Source organism: Tinamus guttatus, unplaced genomic scaffold (assembly GCF_059628265.1).
Source record: "Tinamus guttatus ecotype Peru unplaced genomic scaffold, ASM5962826v1 Tinamus_guttatus_pri_ptg000031l, whole genome shotgun sequence".
NCBI lineage: Eukaryota > Metazoa > Chordata > Aves > Tinamiformes > Tinamidae > Tinamus > Tinamus guttatus.
In genome coordinates, this window is record NW_028288565.1 from 554,896 (window position 1) to 575,135 (window position 20,240).

Below are 20,240 nucleotides of genomic sequence, written 5' to 3' on the forward strand. Positions count from 1 at the left end.
ATGCCAGGATGGAGCCCCCAGCAGTTCCTGTGTACAGCGCCCCCTTCCAGACAGGAGCCCTGGATGTGTTCAAAGGAGCCTCTCTGGCTGTCCCTGACAACCCCTGCCACATACAACTCAAAGGATTAAAAGGAAGGCACTCTACATAAGTCAGCATAAATCTTGAGTTTTCTTGCCATGTATGCAAAGTAGATATATATAAAAATACTGTACTGAGCAGCTCAAGGTTAAAGAATGATCACGGTCTGTTCTGCTTGGTCTAATGATGTTTCCTCCTGTGCTACCAAGATGCAGGGGACTTCTGTTTTACTTACTTTTAAAGAACGTGATTCATCCTTATCCTGCCACACGACTGCAGGGCACTGCACACAGCAACCATTGGGAGTAGCAGCCAAGATGAAGGGAGGCAAGAGCAAGAGCTTGGGGCATCCACTGAGGCAGCTCTGCTGAAAACAAAATACCCAGGAATCAGCCGTTTGCCACAGGAGCTCAAGGCTGCCTGTCTCGCACCATCTCCCATTCCGAACTGTTTTTGTGCTCCGCATGTGTGAGGACTCTCAGCACTCTTGCAAAGAGCACTGCTCAAGCAAGGGAGACCACTCCAAGAGTGACAAGCCAGAGAAAGTAGGCTGAAGGAAAAGCTGGAAGGTGTTAGGAAAAATCTTCATGTCATTTTCCTTAACAGGGTCCACCTCCAGCTTTCTGCTTTATCCCAAAGATACAACGTGCTTCTGTATAAGATGATCTTCTCAGTATTCCAGCTCTAGGTGGGGGCCTCCTCAGAGGGAAATTCCCAATGGAAATTCCCCTGTATATTTAAAGCCCTGCCGGTTAACTTCTTTCCCATTCTCCACCGATTGGTTGTAGCAATGCCTGGCCCATGCCAGGCCATTGCCCACTCCTGACCTTGGTGGGGTGGCCATGGTTCTTCTAGGAGACAGGCCTGACTGCTCTTCTTGCCTTCTCCCCCGCAGAATGGCTGCTGCTCACTGAGGCAGGCAGGGCTTGAGGGCCAGTCTCCACCAGGCCCCAGATGCAACTGCAGGGCTTTGAAAAATCTGCTTGCGGGGCTGCTGTGGGCCAAGCAAGCTCCCGTGCCCATGGCAGACAACGAGCTTGCCATATGTTGGCCAAGGAAGATGGTTGACTGAGAGTCATTCTTTCATTTCAGAGCACTTCTGGCTGGTGTATGCACAATCAGCCTTATCTCCCCCTGAGAATGCAGCCATCAGGACTCTTATTAATGATTAATACCTGAGTGGGGGAGGAAATCAGGGAGCTACTCACCAGGATCAGATATGTCACTGGTGGTTAACACCTGAATAGGGCTATGTGTGAACAGTCAGGTTGAGCTGGGGAAGGAGCACACTGGTTGCTCTCTGCCCCGTGACTATAGTCAAGTCATCTTATAGTCACAGAGTGGTGCTACAGTCACCTCTTGGCTCCGTGCCATAAATAGTGTATTGATAATTTTTGCACTTACAGGTCCATGGCAAGTAAACATTTTTAACAAAGTATTGCTATTATGTACAAATTTGTACCTTTTGGGTGGTTGAATTAGGGTTATTTGTTTTGTCATACCCCGCACTTTTATATACAAAATATATGTAATATAGCTTATAGATTATAAGTAATAAACCTAACAGCACTAGAGTTAGTAAAATGAATACAGCATTTCCATCAGTCGTCCTGCACGCTGCTGCAAGAGAAAATAAACTTGTTTTGGTGGGGTGAGGTGGAACAGGTTAACCCATTTAAAATGAAGAAAAATCCATCGTGCCCTAATTCTCTGTGTTTTGCACCACTGCTATCAGTAGCTTCCCAGGCAAGTGGGCCATGAGCTTTACTTAGAGTCTTAGACACAGTGCCGATGGATGGTAAATAGACCAGCATAGGCTGTCCAGCTGTAATGTTGTTGGACATCCTTTTTTACCTGTAGGTTGAGCATGAAGCTCAGCTTTCACAAAGAATGCTGGGCTTACAGGCCTTTCAGTAGGCCCATAACTATTATTTAATTGAGGGAGTACTTTGGGAAGTTGTCTGTCCCATTGACCCTTGTGTGGGTTGAGCTCTTTTTTAACAAGCGAATAGCTCTTTCATCATCCCATTTCTCATTTGATTTGGGATAGTATGGGATGTGGAATACCCACTGGATTCCTTCTTGCTTTGCCCAGTCTTCCACTTTTTTACATGAGAAATGTGAGCCGTTATCATTCTGGATAATAACAGGAGTAGGTAGATGTGAGAACCAAAACAATAGTCCTTGCACTACACTTCGCCCCTTGACTTTCCTACACTTAGTTGTCCCAAGCAAGGCAGAGACCCCTTCCACTCCTGTGAGGATGTACTGATATCCTGCAGAGGATCTGAATGGCCCCATATAACCAATCTGCCATGTAGACCACAGAGTTTTCCCCTCTTTGATGTGCAGAGCTGGAACTTTAGCAGGATGATCTGCTTGCAACCTTAATGTGCACTGGGGACATTCTATGAGAATAGTTGCACAAGTTTTCCCGTTTAGGGCTCATCCCCTAGTCTGTGCAGCAAAGTGAAGCGCTTCCTTATGTGTGTGACCTGGGTTTTGATGTAACCATTCTCCCAACGGATACCACTCTGGATCTAGGGTGATTTTTCTCATTTTAGTCAACTCATTACCTTTTGATTTCACGTTGTGGCTGGTTGATTATCCTTAACAGGAGCTTTTGCCCATCCCATTTAAATGGTGTTTTTCTTGCTATAACTAGCAATAGCTGCCAATCCTGTTCTCTCCAAACTGCAGAGAACTACTTCCCAGTTAAGAGCTTCCCATCCACAAAGCCATTGTGTGGCACCAGCCCACACAGCAGAGGAGGCTACATAGACAACCCTTGCTCCATTTTGTGTAGCTAAAACTACTGCTCTTAACTCTCCTGCTTGTGCATTGCCTTCACCTTCTTCTGTTACTTCTTCACCAGTGGTAATATTTAATGCAACACCCTTTTATAGCTATTTACCATTTAGCTTTTCTGCTAAAGCATCTCTAAACCACATGTTTCTGTTGGGGTTCCATTGAAGAGGAGTGGTATGTTCAGAATTGCTGAAGGTTTAAGAGGTTGTCCCAATGCTAATGGGTCTGTTTTTACAGGCATCTGCAGTTTGGAAACCTTAGTATACCCTTCAGTTAACTGCATATTTTTTGCAACACCTGTTAGGAAGGCATAGCATTTTGTGGTAGTGTGGTTTGGTGCAATTCTTTCTGGGGGAGCAGTCCCCTTTAGGATTGCTTCTAGTAAATGAAACAGTCCTCTAGGATGCACAGGTTGTCCCTGATGCATTTTCTCAATCTGTTTATTCGGATGGGAATATTTTGGCTCTTAGTTCTGTTTACCTTCTTTTTCCCCTTCCTTAAGTTTGAATCAGTTGTGACCCACTCGTCCTGGCTAGTGTCTGATCCGGAGTCGGAACTCGACTGACCAGTTACTTCCGGGCTCCGGCCCTTTTCCGTTGGGCTCCGGCCCCGCCTACTTCCGTCCCGCCTGCTTCCGTTGCGGGGGGGCTGTTCTCCCCCTCTTGGCTCGCCCCGCCTTCTACTCGTGGAGGCGCCTTTTGTGAAATGGCCGCTCTGATCGGTCCTCAGCCCCTCACTCGCGCGTCCCTCCCCTGTCCAGTCACTCCCATTGGTTCTCGACGCCTCACTCGGGCTGGGAGCACCCTCGCCCCGCCCTTCCCCTTGCGGCTGGGCGCCATTTTGAGGGGCAGAGGGTGGTGGCCTGGCCCAGACATACCCAAGCTCTGACTTCTTTTCGATGTTCCTAGCTTCCTCGGCTAGCTCGCTCCAAACAGATTTCGGCTGTTTCTGCTCCTCTGTACGCGGGACGGGGTTGGGGGATGGAGGGGATGTATCACCCTCTTGCAGACCTTTAGGCTCAGCAGAATTGCCATCATCTGGGGGGTGCAAAGTCTGTGCGGCTGCCCCGACTCCCAGTTTTGGGGTGGCCAACAAACAGTCCCTCACTGCCACCCAGGTCTCCTGCTCTTTTATAGCTTTCTGCAAAGCCTGTACAACTTTTCCCCAAGCCTTAAGGTTTTTCCCACAACCCAAAGACATCATCTCCTCTGCTAACGCCTTAGTACATTTGTCCCACACTTTAGGGACCCACTTCAGGGACTTCAGAATATCCACCAGCCGGTCTATAACCTTAATTTTTAAAAGCCTCGCAACAGCGAGAGTAAAATCTTTTGGCTTACAATCAATACCCCAATGCTTATGTAATTGCGATACGACCTTCATGAGGGCCTCCATCCTCCTTGTTGCTCTGGTAGCCTCCTCTCCACCGGGCTGGTCCAGCCGCTCCGGCCGCCGTTCACCCGTCCAGGCGATGACTTCCGGGGTTTTTGCACCACTTGTTGCCGTTCAAACGGCGTGGCGACCTGGTTCAGGAACAGCACAGCGACCACCCCCAGGCCGCTCTGACCATCAGCTCACTAACACCAATGTGGTGGACGGCAAATGGCGTTTATTGATGGGTAACAAGGTGTTATATAGCTAAGGTTTACAACGTCACATCCGTCTGCTTACATCATAAACTAAATGCTATTGGCTATTAGGGGCCCTATCTTTCTGTACAGCACGATATCTTCCGGCCGCCGGACCCTATCTGCAACACCATGCACATCATTTGCTGCAGGACTGTGCCCTTTTTTCCTGCTTCTTGGCCATCCTTCTTTAGCATAGAAAGCCAGCGGCTTCTCCACTTCACAGCTAGGTTACGTGGAGTACAACACATAGGATTGTGCCCACACTCGGAAGGCTTCCCTGTTTCTTCTTGGAGCAGCATTCCTCTACTTGGGAGCAGTTTATTACAGATTTCTTGCCCAAAAGAAAATCTGAAAAAGCCAGCTCTCCAGGGTGTCACCTTGAAGTCAACTGTCCCAGACAGTAGCCTCGCGCTTAGAGTACAAAACCGCACGGCTGCAGGCTATTTGGGGCCTTCCATGGGGCCTTTCGTACAATGATGTACGGATGTCTTTGATGTGTGAGCATCCACACCACACAGGCAGGCAGCCCTCAGAGCCCACCCGCTTTGTGGTGCCTTTTTCCCAATGCTCATTTGGACAGAGGCAGTGACGGGGGGGGACAATACTTTGAACTGCTTTACAGCCGTTCTTGGTTCTCTTAAAGACTCCAAGTTTCAGTGATGGCTTCCCCACCACCTAGCTTTCTCCATAAACCACCCAGGCCCCAGACGCTCCTTGCACACCTTCAGTGTCCTCTTTCAGTGTTCTGCCTGGAGCCACAGACCACAGAGACAACGGCATGGTTTAATTATTTATTTTTTCAGAACGCATCCTCATGCTGCAGTGTGGGCAGCTTCAGCAGGTACCTGCAGCTGCACTCTTCTAGCTCTGCTTCAAGTAGATGCGGAAAATGGGGTGCTGTCTTCAGCCACAGATCTTCCACGGGGCCCTGTTCACCGAACCACAACTCCTAAGGAAAAATAAAAAAAGTGATAGCTGAGGAGAACCCCGGAGCTCTAATTGCTGTCTGGAAAAGGAAGCACAGCCTCTCGCGGGAGCTTGTTCCATCCCCCAACCCTCTTGCCATACTGCAAAAGCCCAAGAGGGAGGGCAAGGAGAGGGAAAGCAAATGAAGACTGCTGGGCTCCCACAGCTGCCTTAAGGGAGAGGCAAAGATTCAGCTTCACCTCTCCTCAGCGCAGCAGAGATGCCGCAGAGGAGCAGCTGCAGTGCCTGCTGCTTCCTCAGGTGCCCTTCCAGCCCTGCCTGCATGAGACACAGCGCAGCTGCCGCTGCCCTCCTGCTGAGGGGCTCCCCAAGGGCTGTCAGAGCCTGCTCTTGAGGCTCTCTGGGGGCCGGCCCTACATCCACCTGCTGCAGTGCTCTTGGTGCCACATTCTCCTAGGGCATGCTGCTCCTCTGCCCAGGAAGCAACTCAAAGGCAAGGAACATCAACTTACGGTGCTCATCTCCAGCCATGTCTTCTCCAGAAGGTTGCCATGCACCTTAGAGGCTTGGAGGGCCTGGTTGAGGCATGCAAGGCTCTCTGCTTTGTTCCCCAGCACATGGAAAAGGTAGGCTCTCAGGTGTTGGACTCTGGGGTAGAAGAGGGGGCATGCAAAGCAGCAACAGAGAACCTCTTCTGCAAGCTACCAAGAGAACAAGGGAGAGGAACGTCAGGATAAGGCAACGAGCTCCACTGCAGCACCTGTTCCCCAAGGAGAAAAGCAGCCACAAAGCGACCAGGAGTGCACAGCTGGCAAGGCAGGCAAAGTGCACAAAGCTCTGCGGAGCCACAAGCTCTCCTTTAGAGCAGGCATTACAGCAGGAGGCTTTTGCCATGGTCTTCTCTTAAGCCACTCTGCTCTGCCTGTGCCCTGGCTCCATCCCATCACAGCTGCTTCCACCTGGCCTTGTTAGGCCACGGCAGCTTTCCCTGCACCCCCTCACAGCACATGCCCTTCCTCCTCGTCCCTCACCCTTAGAGCCCCTCGGCTGATCTCATGGGCCCTCGACAAGCTGTGCTCCAGGTCATTCTTCAGCACCAGGGTGTAGCACTCCAGCATCCGCGTGCGGGCTTGGGTAGCCAAAAAGGAGCTGTTGGCTCTCTTCAGCAGCCGCTTGGCCTTTTCAAAGGGCTGCTGGAAGCTGTCCCACTGCCCAAGCCTCGCAAACCTACAGAGAAACAGGCACACATTGTGTAGAGACAAGCAGGAATTGGGCTCTCTTCTGGGCTCTCTCCCGGCCATCTTGCTCCCAGTGCAAAGCCTCTCCCCACTAGTCCTTTTCATCTCCAGGGACAGCCGCCTTGTTGGACACAGGACAAGGGCCATGAAAAACCCACAGCTCCCACCTCCCCCACGAGAATCACTCACTGCTGGGGGCCTCTTGCCACTCCACTCAGAGCAAGTGTGTAACGTACCAAAGAGCCAGGGACGAGTACAGCCGCAGCACGATGCTATTCTGAGACTTGAGGGTGCAGTTGTCTTTATTCTTCTCTATGAATCTCCAGCACTCCTCAAATGACTTGTACTCCCAGCCTGTGTAATACAAACATATCTCAGAGAAGCAGCACTGCCCTCTGCTGTCTTGCTTTTCCTCAGGCATTCACAGCAAGAGAAAGCTCAAGCACAGCTGGCCCATTTTAGGACTGGGAAGCACTCAGAGGGCAAGCAAAAACTAAAAGAGGAGCGATGCAAGGCCTGGAGCTCTCCCCCAGCTCCTCAGGGCTATTCAATCTTCACATCAGTGTCCTTTTAAGGAGCAGCTTGCTAGCACCAACCAAGAGCTACTGCCATTGATCAGCAAACGAGAGTGACTGCAGTGCATGGGCTCTAAGGGACCTCCTGGTCAGGCACACACGAGCACAACTGTGCCCGCTTCCGCAGGAGCCAGAGCAGAGGGAGCCTGAGACGAGCTTTCAGAAGGGGGAACCTCCCAAAACACAGCAAGCAAAGATGGGAATTGCAAGCATTTTGAGCTTACTCTGAGATCACCTGTAGACAATGCAGAAAAAGAGAGAGGAGGCAGGAGAGGGAAGGAGAGACAGACACCCACAGAGACAAATGGGCAAGCACGCTGCTGAAGGAGCCAAAGGATTGCTTGGAGCCTCTGGGCTCAGTGTTGTATCAGGAGAAAAGCAATTTCTGCAAGCCTCCTGCCTCTCTGCAGACCTCCTCACTGAGCACTTACCAGCATAAAGCAGGAGGTCGAGGCAGCAGGAGAAGAAGCAGGCCTGCCCAGCGATCCTGTGCTCTCCAGCCACCTGCTTCTCTAGCCTGGAGAGCACTTCTGCACACTCTGGGTACCTGCGGAGGAACACAACGAGACTCCATGGAGCACCTCCTTGGTGTGGCATCCAAGACAGCACCTCCAAATGCTTCCCACTCCCCATCTTCCTGCCCTTTCCCTCCTTTGCTCTTTCTGCCAACTCCATTGGCCTTTGCAGTGACACCCTGACATCACGCAAGGGCAGGGTGTGCAGCAGCAGGATTACCTCATCTGCAGAAAGAGCGCGGTGAAGAGCGGGTTGAGGACCTTGGAGTCCAGGTCGGGCTTCTGCAGCTCCATGCTCAGGCTCATGGCGCGATAGCCTGGCAAGACAGAAGCAGACTCGCACAGGCTCTCTCTGCAGAGAGCTCTTCTCACAGGGAGTGCGGGCACTACCTACCGACGGTGACAGAGAGGTGCAGATTTCCCAGGCTGAGGTTCAGATGGGACAGGGCCTAGGCCCTTTCCGCAGCACTGAGCACCCCTCCTTCAAAAGGCTCCACGTCAGCGCTGAGCCGCACGGCCGCCCACCCGTACTGCAGCCACTCATCCAGGCTGCCCAGCTCCTGGCAGTGCTGCGCATGCTCCATGTAGGACTGCAGGATCTGAAATGGTCCAAAGGGGCGAGTGTGCAAAACACTAGATCTCCCCAAGGGGATTCTCTGGCCTAGGGAACACAGGCCATGAACCCAATGGGCACTTTCCCTCTTCTCTTTTACTCGCAAGCCTCTCACCCAAGAGTTGGTCTCAGATGACCAACTCTTCTTATGCTCTTCTGATTGTGGCCATGTCACGACAAGGGCCACAGGGCGCTTCTAAAGAAGAGGTTTATATAAATGGTCACAAGGAAATCCCACAGTACAGAAACTGGTTACAATTAGGAAACCAGTCCCATGGGAGGAGCAACCCAAACCAACAACACCCATGCCTCCTAGAGGCTTGCAAAAAAAAAGCTCAACCATGTAGCCATCCCCATGGCATTTGGCCTCTTCTTGCCAGCAGGGCAAAGGAGCTCTGTCAGAAACATGTCTGCTGCTGCTGCAGAGAGCAGACACTTACGTGACTCGTGTGCTCCAACGCCATGTCCGTGCGGAGCTTCATGCGCGCTGCCAGGCGCGAGAGCCTCTGCCCGCTGGACGTGTTCCGCTGGCTGAAGAGCTGCCGCAGGAGGGCAAGGCAGCGGCTCTGCCGGAACAGCCAAGGGAGTCTCTCCCTCCTGCTGCACAAGAGAAGCTGCTGGGCCCAGCCACGAGCCACACAGGGCTGAGTGAGGAGGCCGGAGACAGCCGGGGAGCACAGGAGGCTGCTCAGGCAGGCAGGGCTTGTGGGACGGGGCAAGAAGCAGCACCAGGGAAAGATGACTGCTCACAAGGACGTGCTGGCACCACGGTGCAGGGAGCAAAAGGGCTGCTGCATGGCAGCCTGGTCACTGGCTACTGCCTTTGCAGCCTCTACCTCCGCTAACAGCTCCCTGCTCTCACCCACACCATCCCGAACACCCAGCACAGGCCACCCCACCATCCATCGGCCTCCAGGGCCTTCTGCACCTTTCCCCATGCTAAGAGCTACGCTCTGCAGTGAAGCTGAGGCAGTTGTGGGTCAAGGGCCTCAGGCCAGCACGGAAATGGCTCATTCTTGCCTTCCCTTTCCCGTCAGGGTCTTACCCTGCTTCTTGAGGGGTGGAGGAGTCTCTGCTCTTCCTATAAGAGCCATGGGGCGACTTCTCCAGCAGAGACTTGAAGAAGACACCAGCCGAGGTGACTGGGAATTTCCTCTTCAGCAGGCTCAGTGCCTTTCTGATGGTCTTCTCTGCCAAGTCCATGCACCCCATATTGTAGCAGACCTGCATGGGAGAAGGGCTGTAAGGACAGTCCCAAGGGGCTCCCACTGAGGACACACCAACTTTCAAGGCTGTGGCTGATTCAGGGCCAACGGCCTTGACTGCCTTTGGCTGGAGGGCAAAGGGCTCACAGAAGACACTGTGCAGAGCAGCTGCCCTTGCATCTGAATGCCAGGAATGTCCCCACAACCGCCCCAGGGCCCCCAGGAGGCTGTGCAAGTCCTCCCCCCAGCAGAGCCCTCAGGTCCTCCCTGTCACTTAACCTCCCCTTTCAGGCTGAGGAAGGCGGCTTCTTCAAAGCTGGCCAGCCCCTTGCCTTCCTTACTCAAGGAGCTCCTCAGGGCCTCGGCTTTCTTCAGGCTGGTGAAGGCCTTTGGACAAGCACACGGAGAGCAGGTGAGCGTCGGTGCGGATCCTGCACGAAGCCCCACCACTGCCACCCGCTTGCCTCCCGCATCTCTCTGAGGACGGGTCACCTCTACCACGGCAACGCCCACCCTCACACACAGCACAGCACTCCTTGCAGGTGCACCTCGTGCCAATGTTCTGCTTCTCTTGCCACAGGAGAGGCAAGCAGGAGGAAGAGCCTGGGTCTGAGCACAGTTGTTCATGCCCAGGTGCCACAGAGGCCTATCCTTTCTCAAGGGGGAAATGGGCTTGCCCAGGGCAAGGCAACTGGGAGGACTCCATGTGCAGGGGGCTCTGGCAAGCAGGCCGGCTCACCAGGTAGTTGTTGGAGACGTGCAAGTAGCCAGCTGCACTTTCCAGCAGATAATATATTGCCCTGGCATCATTGCCCATTTCCAGATGGTGGTGAGCCAAGGGCACGAGCACCAACTCCACAGCGGCCTTGCATTCACAGGAGCAGGCGGGACCGGGCATCCCTTTGGTCTTGTTGGGCACCGTCTTCTCTGTCTTGGCCATGAACTGTTCCATGGCTCTGTTTGGAGACAAGATCACAGAGAAAGAGGAGACACGCTATCATCACTTGCCCTGCTCTGCCTGCCTTGAGGAAGAGCACGTCCTAGCGCACCTGGCACTCGCATTCTAGCACTGCAATGCCCAGCTTGCAGCAGGGCTCTCTTACAGCCAGAAAGCCCTAGGATGCCAGGGCTGCTGCACCACAACGGGACAGTCCTCACTGTGATCCCCCTGGCTTCCTCAAACCATCGCATCCCAGCTCCCACCCAGCAGGCCGGCCCTTTCCTCGGCTGGGGTCACAGCCAGTAGGCAAACCTGGGAACTCCACTTGCCCCCCCAGAGACTCTGAGCCCGCTGACTTCCACTAATAATCAAATGCTGCTCTCCTCACCGTGAGGTCTCATCCCAGAAGCTCATTTTATTCTGCTGGGCTCCTGCAGGATCTGCAAACAAAGCATGAGTGTTGCCGGCCGCTGTCTCCGGTCTCAGCTAGTAGCCATCTTCGGGCTCCAGCAACAAAACGTGTTCACCCAGAGGTCAGGCTCTCCGGGGCCATCCTACCCCGCTAGGGGACAAACCCCGTAACACCAATATGGTTGGAGTGCCATTTGTTGTTTACTGCTCACTACATTTATACTCCTTTCGAATGCGGAAGCTTGCTCTGCCACCAATCAGCAACAGTGCCACCCCACATGGCTAGGTACTGATTCTTCAAAGTAAGACAGCCGACTCGCCTTAATTTCTGTTAACCCTTTGCTTTCCGTAACATCACGAGATCTTCCGAGCGCCAGGCCCTAAGCCTAAGTCAGGCCAAGTCAGTTTATGTCAGGCATGAAGCCATATTTCTATATCTATAGAACCGACCACACATGAGTTAAATATCCCCTCAGTTCTCAAGGGGCACAAGTTGCATCTTGCATACTCTGTCAGCAAGAAAGGAGAGCCACGGCATGGACGGCACCTCTTTTCCTGGCCGTTTTTCCCCAAGATCTCCCTTCTCTGCATGTGTGTTATGTTTTGGGCAAGGGTAGCGCACCCACCAGGAAATGCACCTTGACCTGCTGGGCTGCAGGGTGCACTCCATGGCTCTCATCACTGCCGGGAGAGGGGCTTCTCTCTGGTGATTCCAGGGAAAGGCAGGAAGGTGCTCAAGGGGACAGATGCTCTCTGCTCTGTGCACAGCATGCCTCAAGCTGTGCAGCTGTGCTCGGGGGAGGACTCAGCTTCTCTTGGGAAAGCATCTGCACTGCACTGAAAGCGCTCCTGGGTTTCAGAGAATTGCTTCTGAAGACAGGCCTGGAGACAGAGGAGCACCCCCAGGAATAGTGCAAGCACCGTGGGAAGGCCCAGGCTGCAGAGCACGCAGGCAGCATACCTGTAGTGGCAGGGAGCTCATCCCCCACGGTCTCCGTGTTTGTCCAGCTGGCAGAGCAGCCTTTGCCAGCATCGTCGTCCCAGCTCTCTCCCTCCTGGGTGCTGCTGACGGCCAAGCGGTGGAAGGCCACAAAGTCCCCTCCGCCGCAGCACTGGCACTTGTGCGCCTGCTCCTCCAGGAAGGCTGCACACTTGCGGTGCATGGCCGCCCTCTGCGCCCTGGGCCACAGCTCGTAGGCGGCCTCCCGCAGCAGCGGCGCGCGGAAGGCCAGGACGTCGGCCTGCAGCTCCTCGCTCTGCTGCTCCTCTGAAAGGCAACGGGGCGCTTCAACAGCCAGAGCTGGGGCCACAGCTCAGGGCCATCACAGCCATCACAGCTGGGGCCATCACAGCTCAGGGCCATCCCACAGCATGAAGGATGGGGAGCCCTCGGCGGCGATCCTTGGCAGGAAAGCAGCGCTCCTGCACTCAGAGCCTCATCGCACTTGAGCAAAAGGGCCCGCTTGGCTCACTGAGACTAGCATGACTGCTCTGCTCTGCCTCCTAACAAGAGAGCAGTCAGAGGCACTGCAACCGGCAGCACAAGGAAGCCACAGCCAGCTCCTGCTTTGCAGTCTCTGAAGGGCAGTCCCTACCTACTACACTCCCAATCCCAGCCCACCCCCAACGGTGAGGCTGCCCTGGCCATAACACACGGCCACAGGGTCAGTGCACAGGGCCCTGGGGAGCACCAGCAGGAGCAGTTCCAAGAGCAGCAGAAGCCCATGGTGCTCCCGGGCTCCTCTTAACACCACTTGCCTTTCTCTTCCTCCTGAGTTCTGGCAGACCACTTGAGGGAAACACTGCTGTCTTCTGCCACCGTTTTGGCATTCTGCCACCTCAAGATGTTGCTTTTCACCAAGATGGTCAGTATCTGGTTCATGTTGGCCCTGGTCCACTTGGGAAGGATGTGGAACAGCAGCTCTGTGGTGAACATCGACCCAATGATGGCTGCACACTTCAGAACCATCCGTTCCGAGAAATTCATGCTGTCCAGCTCAGTCAGTGCAATCCCTGACAAAAACAGGACACACATCTGTCTCTTGCCCTCTCCCCAGGCTGAGGCCAGCGAGGCCTCATTCTCTTTAACGCAGGAAGCGCTGGCATTTAGCCTTGCTTCCTTGGGACCGAACCCATTGGGCAAGGGCAATGCAGGGCACACATCTTGAACATGGCGCATCTCCCGTGCAATCACACGGAGCAGGGTCTGGGGAAAGCAGAAACCCCCGAGCGAATGCTGCAGGTACAGCAGGGCTCAGCCCCTCACCTTTCAGGGTGGGCGGAAGCACAGTGTGCTGCAGGTTCACATCAGCTTTGATGGTGCACACCCTGCAGTCCTGGCGCATGCTGGACCTTCTGGATGGGCCGACACAAGGAGCCTCCATCACAGAAGCTGAGCGGAGCAAGAGAGCAGGATAAAGCGGTTATCACGAGGGAGACCCTTCGCCCCACAGCCTGAGCTTGAGAGCATTACTGATCTTCCCTCCCTCCATCCTCCTCTCTTTCACATTCACCCCCAGCAGGGCTTAGAGCAGCTGGGGCCTCGCGGCAGCAGGATGAATCCTGCCATGTTTGGCTGCAGGGCTGCAGACAAGGGAAACTGCAGCCACGGGACTCGCAGCACTGCTCCAGGTATGAACCACCTCAGCTCATGCTCATTCCTGACCACAGCAGGGCTTAGCTTAGTGCCAGGGAGCACCTCTTCTCCCTGTTTGTCATTTTCTTCCAAATCTGCATTGCTGCTGGCCCTCACAAAGCCACCCCAGTCCCCAGCATGTGCTTGGCCTATTGCAGCAGCAAGGCACACAGGAATCCACACCTGATGGAGATCAGGCTCTGGACTGCTGCTCCATCTGGCCACGCCAAACTCACAGGGGAACACAATGACAAGAAGGGGTGGTGGAAGATGGACCACACCAACTAGGCAGTCAGCCACAAAGGTGCTTATTGAAGAGGGTCTCCCACTTGGCCTCTGTTCCATCATCCTTCCGTAGTGGATGGAGCAAGAGCATGTTGTGCTCGTGGAGGTAGCGCAGCAGTTCCTCACCGTAGTAGGGCATCCCACTGCTTCTCTGCATCAGGAACCTGGAAAGGAGCAGATGCAGCTGGGAGTGACACAGGCAAAGGAAGGCAGGACCCTCCTCAGAGCAGCCTCTTCACCAGCCGCGACTCCCCCTGCCTTTGGCACGTGAGCTGTCCTGAAGACACAGCGCTTGCTGAAAGCCACAGAAAAAACAGAGCTCAGCAGCCCTGCCTGCCACTTACATCTCTAGGTCATGGGGCACACTGACCACTCCGAGGTACTGGCAGGCTTTCTGCACGACTGCTGCAGGGCTCAGCTCCTCCAGATGAATATTGGTTGTTTGCTGCAACTTCATGACGTCTGCTGCAGCTTTGCAGAGCCTCTGTCCTCTGCAGGGACCAGGAGCAAAGCCCATGACCATAAAGCTTGGGACGTCTCTGAGCACTTGTGACGTAACAGCCCAGGAGGAAGAGTCGATGTGGTGTGCGTTGTCAACGAGAAAGAGGATGTTGTCTTCAAAAGTCTGAAACAAACAGGTTTCCAGGGTGGATTCTGAGCAATTCTCACACATCGTCACTGGGAGGGACTTCGGCCAGCCCCTCTCCAGACAGAGAACGCTCTGCAGCCTCTTTCCTCTCCCTAGCTACTTAGCGGTTCAGTATCTCCCCAACTCTTTCTTTCTCTGAGCCTTGAAGGTCTCTCGGACAAAGGGGTGCAGAAAGACTCCATTCCTCCTCCTGACTACGAGTCCTCTGTCTTGACAGGAGGAAAGTTACCCGGGGGTTGGCACGGGACGTTTAGCCTCTGATGGGCAATGACTCCAGTACATCATCCTCCTGCCACCTCCCAGCACTCTGCTGCAGAACCCTCAACCTGTTGGCTTGCTTTCCTTCTCTGGTCCATGAGGGAGAGAATTGCTCACCTTCTGCAGTACTTTCTTAAAAGCCAGCTCCTCTTCTACTGCCCTTTGAGCGCCGCTCATCTGTGAAACCTTCTCTGAGACGGGGAACTGGCCAAAAAGCACAGGAACAGAGAAACAGCCTTTCAGGGCATTTCAGCAAGACAACCCAGCACGCAAGCCCAACCGAACAAAACGGTGCTGCCCTCAGCCTCTTAGCTCTCCTCCACACAATGGGGAGGAGACAGTGTGGACGCCAGCTTGAGCCTAGAGAAGAGCTCCTGCTGAGGCTCTCTGGCAGAGGGCTTCTAGCCAGTGTGTTGGAGGTGAGGGAGGAAGGCAGAGGGTGGCAAGAGGAGAAGAGCTTGTTTCCTCACAGTGGGTATTCTGGGATGGGGTAGAGCACTCAGGCAGTGGCGAGCTCAGCAGTAGCTCATAAGCCCCATCTCAGAGCCTCTCTGCAATGGCCTTTCCAGGCCGCTGAACTGCCAGCAGCAGCCTGGCACTTGAACTCACTCCAAACAGGGAGCTGCACGCTGGGACTACACCAGCTGTGTGCTATCCCCTGGCTCTTCCACCAGAAGCTAAGGCCACTGCCTAGGAGAGCAGCCAAATTACCACTGCCGTGGGACGTCTCACAAGCAGACCTTGGCCCTGGCCAGAGAGGGCTCTCGCTCTCACCTTCACCAGGAAAGGGGCATTGAGGAGGCAGTAGCTGCTCTCTTCCAGGACTCCTTTGAGCTTCTCCTGAAGGAGATCGACCTGGATTACAAGATACAGACTCAGTGTGAGTTTTCCATCTTGCTCCGTTTATTAACTCCGGTATGTGAACATTTATACCCTACAGGTATCCAGGGGCTTTCCCAAGCTGACAGGATTGGCTGTTGGCTGTTGCTTAGCAGATTGCTAGGCTGCATTTGCATGGCCCAATCACAAGCCTCCTTCCTTAACCGGTACGGGCAAGTTTCAGCAAGTTGCTTGCTTAGAAACAGCAGCTTCCTTATTTCACCTTGGTCAAGCACAGGTCATTGCCACACCCCTGTACATTACTTGACAAGGCACGGGTTGTGTATCCCAAGATGTCCCTGATCAGCCAGCCACTCTTCCACATTCTCCTGCAGTACGAGTTGCCTGGCGCTGCAGGATTTGCAGGCCTGCAGACCCATTGCCATGGCCAGCATCACTCGTACGACGGAGTAGTCCTGCTTCAGGCTGAGCTCCGTCAGCTCCACAGCCACTACCCTGCCGTGCAAAAGCAAAAGGCACCGAGATTCAGACAGGCCCCCAAGAGTCCCAGACCTCTAAAGCAACACTCTTAGGGAGAGGCACAATGTGGGGCTGAGAACAAGGGCACTCTGGACATACAGCCCCAGGCCAGCCCCTCAGTGCTTGCAGCATTTGTCAGGCAGGCCACTTGGGCTTCTTCCCTTCAATCTGCAGCTGCAGGAAATGCCATGGGCTCAGGCTCTACTTCGCTTTGTGCCTGGCCCAAAGCTCAACAGCAGGGGCTGCAGAAGGCCTCTAGACCTAGGAGGGGAGCACGCGGCTGCTCTGCTCCCAGGCGCATGGAGACGTTGCCTTATGAGGGCTGCTAGAGCCCAAGGGCCAGGCACACTGGCAGGGGACCTTGAGGATCCTGTGAGTATCAGTAGGAAGGCAGGGGAGGCAATGCACCCACACTGCTCAACAGCACTCACCTGTGCCCAGCAGCCCGACTTAAATTGGCAAGCTCAGCGAGTAAATGGCTCTTTCCAGAGCCTTTCATGCCCTCAAGTGCCAGGATGCAGCTTTCCTTCCTAGCCACGTAGCCTTGCACATAGCTTCGAAAGAGGGCAATCTCCTCCCGGCCTGCAAAGGCAAGCAAGAGAGCAGGCAGTTGCAGCAAGCTCAAAAGCAAAGAACCATTGGCACCCTTCCCTCTTGCCATCATGGCACCTGCCCTCCCTCCCTGCCTCCCCATTTCCTCTGTGGGACTAGCTGGTCTCAAGGGCAGGAGATGGGCGTTCAGGAGACCAAGGTGTTCTCTACCTACCGAGCAAGGGGGAATTCTTGGGCCTCTCCTTTTTGAGCTCCATGCCAAACATGCTAGCAGGAGAAAGAGAAAAAATAAAGTCAATTCAGTAGGCAGAAGCTGGAGGGTGTAGTGTCACGCATGGAGCTGTGGGTGTGCCCTTGGGTGCCCACTCTTCTTTGCAGTGGCCTCGTGTGCTGCCCACACTCCAGCAGTTGTTCCTGCCAACTGCTTCCCTGGACTTTGCTCACAAGGAGCAACTTGGAGAAGCAGGGCCTTACAGCAGATGCTGCAAAGGTGAAGACGAACAAGAAAAAAAAACTATCTGTTCAAGCCAGGATAACATTCAAATGCAGCAAGCACAACAGGCGGAAAGCACCTGCTACCTGGAGAGGGGCTGCAAGGCCCTGTGTGCCTACAGACACCCACCAGCCTTCTCCATCCCTACGGCATCACTCCTAGTCTCCTAAGAGCAGGAGACCCATGGGTAGGCAGGCCAAAAGCAGAGCCTTGCCCTGGCTTTCCATGTTCTCAACCCCAGGGACGGAGGCCCAGGCAGGGCCCAGCTTGCTCTCTTTCTGCACAGCTGCTCTGTGCTGACCAAGAGTTGACCCATGGCTCCACGTGCCCCCAAGCAGCCTGCTCAACAAGGACACTCACAGCTCCTCCGAGATGCCCAGATATTGATGGATGGGGCCAGGATCAACAACGCCCTTCATCTTCACCTCGGGCAGCTCCTTGAAGCAGCTATGGGGCAGCTGAGAGGCAGCGTAGGTCGCTGTGTCGCATGACACTACCCCAGGATAGCACTCCATCAGCCGGGCTGCCAAGTTCACCTTCTGGCCGATGACTGCCACAGAGAGAGAGCGCAAATCGACGTGCTTAGGAGACCAACCCCCTGCAGCCTCCAGGGCCAAGGGCTGCCTGGCCTGCAGCACAGGCAAGCCCCCGACCCCTGGGAGCACAGCCCAAAGGGCAGCAAGGCCCCATTCCCCCCACCACAGTGCCCCCGCTCTGCTCTGCCATCCCCGCTAGACCACAGGCCCAGCCCTAGGCCTGGCCCAGCAGACACGGGCCACAGGCTGCTCCCTGCCGCTCCGCCGCTTCCTTTGGCGCGCGGCTCTGCCTGCACAGAGCCCCCAGGCGCACGCTCCTCGGGTGACCCAGTCCTACCTGTGTACTCGTGCCTCACGCGGTGGCCGACGACTCCACAGAACACCGTCCCGTTCGTGACCCCAACGGACACCACCCTGGCACACACAGAGAGGGACAGGGATTCAGCAGGGTCCGGGCACAGCCCTGCCGCCTGCCCACCTCCCTTCATGCCTGCCCGCCTCCCTTCACGCCTGCCCACTCACTCGATCTTCGTGAACCTCGAGACGCACGCCTTGGAGATTCGGAGAGCACTTTCCAAGGCGTGGATGCTCTTGCTGGGCACCTTGTCTCCAGGGAGTCCAAACACACACAGCAGCGTGCAGCCCTGCCAAGGATGGAGGCAGCGCACCTTGAGACAAGGGCGACAGCAATCGGCTCTTTCCAAGTGATTCCAGGCTCCGTGGAGCCCAGTGGAGCTTCAGAGCAGCCTCAAGCAAAAGGCTGCTGATCCCAGCACCAAGGCAGAGCTGCTTTGCTTTTGCCCACTGCTCAAGACACAGAGCCACTTCCCTTTGCTTCGCTGCCCACACTTTTGTGGGGTGCACGGCTCCCCCACACTCACTTTGTCAAACAGGCAGATTTTGTTGATCTTGCCCTTGTAAGGACAGATGATATCCGATATAATGACGCTGCTGTCCTGGATCCCCTTGCACATGTGCTCTAAGCTGACGTCCCTTGCAAAGTGCAGCTTGACAAAGAGGCAGCTGACCGGACGCAGCTCAGATAAGCAGTCCAGCGTCTGTCCATCATTGATCTGGAGGACAAGAGCAGGAGAGTTTCAGCAGCCGCCTCTGCCTGAGGCCCCGCTGCCTGCAGCAGTGACCAGGGCAGAGCGCACGGCTGGGCAGGAGCAGGTGCTGTCAGAGCAAGGAATAAATCCTCCCCTCTGGGCAAAGCCAGCATCAGCACAAGCAACACAATCCTGCAATGAATCACTAAGCAGAGAAATGACTGCCAGGAACACACCACCTTGCTACAGGTATGGACACAACAGGCCACCCTCAGTGATGCTCTTAGGAATCCAGGGGAAGCTCCTTCTTAGCCCACAGGCATGTCCAGAGCCGTAGCACTGGAAAACGCAGAGGGAAATCCACCTCCCACCACCCACCTCTCTCTGCAGGAGCACCAGGCGGGCAGGCTCCTGGCATGGGCCACTCAGTGCCCAATAGCCCCAGGCTCTCTCTAAGCCAGCCTTTTCTTTGCCTGCTTTCTCGAGAACTCCCTCTGTGCAGTGCACAAGCCCTCCTCCCATCCCAAAATGCATCTCCCAGCAGCTCAGGCTTACCTTCCGCACAACAGTTGCTGGGATGTACTTGTGCAGCTGCTTCCCCAGAACATTATAAGGGGGTAGGGTTACAGCAGGCCTCAGGATGCCTAAGGGAGGAAGAGCCACGTGGTCACGGGTGCCATGGTGCCATGAGCCTGCCTAGGAGGGTGCTGGGAAGCAGGGGCTGGCACGGGAACGCAGGGAAAACAATTCTTCTCCACTGGCATCTCTGTTCCTCTTGCAGGTGCTCAGCCAGAGCAGCCCCCTTCTAGGAGGAAGGAGCAGCCAGCCCCTGGATGAAGCTCACAGGCATGAGCACTAAGCGCAAGCGAGAGAGGGCACAGGGCATTCCTCGCTGGCCCCTGGAGAAGGCCACCCCTATCTTTCTGGGTGACCTCAGAAGAGCACAGAGTTGGCCCTTACCTGCCCGTTGAGGCACAGAGGAGTTCAGCCGGCCTCATTTCACTTGGGGCAAGATGTCTTCATATTCACCCTCAGACACCTGGTCCATGCCTGTAGCCTAAAGGCACAGAGAACAAAAAGGGCTCAAGAACAGCTCCATGACCCACAGAGGACAAAGGCCAAAGCCTTCCAGGTGCCCCGACCCCATTCTCAAACCCAGTAAGCAGAGTCCAGTGCTATCCCTGGGACAGAAGGGCAATAGCTACAGCTCCCCATCTACATCAACACCTGCCACTCCGTCCACCTTCATCTCCTCAGCCTTCTCACACCTTCCAAACTCAGGCCCACATCTAGGGCCTCCAAATTGCTCTAGAGGCCATCCCACCCACCTTCACTGCACATCCATCAAGTCTCCTTGTCCTGATCCTGCTCAGGTCACAGAGCTCCCAGCAGCGGGCTGACAGGATAATGTCACTCACATTGGCATCATGTTGGGCCTGCCAAACGTCATCCACAGCCTGGCCAAGGATCAGGAAGCGCCTC

The 20,240-nt window shown here is 54.9% G+C and overlaps 1 pseudogene; it reads right to left on the bottom strand.

The window, feature by feature from the left end:
• Window positions 1–5,317: 5,317 nt before the first annotated feature.
• Window positions 5,318–17,609, bottom strand: LOC148596095 (adenylate cyclase type 10-like; annotated as a pseudogene).
• Window positions 17,610–20,240: the final 2,631 nt, after the last annotated feature.